Genomic DNA, 981 nt, shown 5'->3' with positions numbered 1-981 from the left:
TAAAGGTGAACCAACCTGACAATTCTATAACCTTGGATAAGGTACTAATTTTGCAAAATTTATTAATAGTAGAAAATTAACAAATAATATCGTAGTAGTTTGTATGGAATGATTGTTATATATTCCCTATATCTCTCAATGTTTTGCTTCTTTATGGTATGTAATATTTGGAAGGTTTTATATAAGACATATATTATCACAATATGTTTCTCAAAAGTATTTTCGCATATATTGCTCGCGATCGAGCACTGTGTATTTTTTCTGCGATGATCTGTATGTCGACTTAACACATATACGTCATGAAAAGCTTAGACTAGTTCAGTAACAGATGCATCTAAGTCATTTAGAGCATAGATAGAGTTCTTTAGTATTATGTGTTTTTTTTAGCTAATTGAGAACTTAAAATGATAGTACAAGACATAAATATTGTTGTTATCTTCTTCTTCTAGGTGCCTTGTCCGCTTCAAACGTTGGCTAACATGATTGCTATTTTTATTTTATCTACAGCTTCTCGAAAAAGTGATCTTGTACTTTTATTAAACCATTGACGTAAACTCTTCAGCCATGATATCTTTTGTCTCCCAGGGCCACGTCTGCCTTCAATTCTGCCTTCAATGATTAATTTCAGTAGTCCGTACTTTTCCGGATGCCTCAAAATATGACCAAAAAACTCTAACTTACGGCGTTTTACTGTCTCTAATTATTTGTCTCTTTGTTGACACGCCCAAGTACCACTGTATTTGTAATTTTTTCTGTCCAGCTTATTTTCAGCACCACATTTCAAAAGCCTCGAGTTTATTCATCGATGCAACAGACAGCAACCACGCCTCTGTCCCGTAGAGAAGTATAGAGAATATATAACATCGCAGCAATGTTATTCTGAGCGGTAATGACAGCTTTCGTGTGCACAGCAAGTTTTTCATCTTGATAAAAGAAGACCTTGCTTTTTCAATTTGGACACGTATTTCTTTACTATTATCC

This window comes from Teleopsis dalmanni, chromosome 2 (assembly GCF_002237135.1).
Source record: "Teleopsis dalmanni isolate 2A chromosome 2, ASM223713v2, whole genome shotgun sequence".
NCBI lineage: Eukaryota > Metazoa > Arthropoda > Insecta > Diptera > Diopsidae > Teleopsis > Teleopsis dalmanni.
This window is presented reverse-complemented; position numbering follows the sequence as displayed.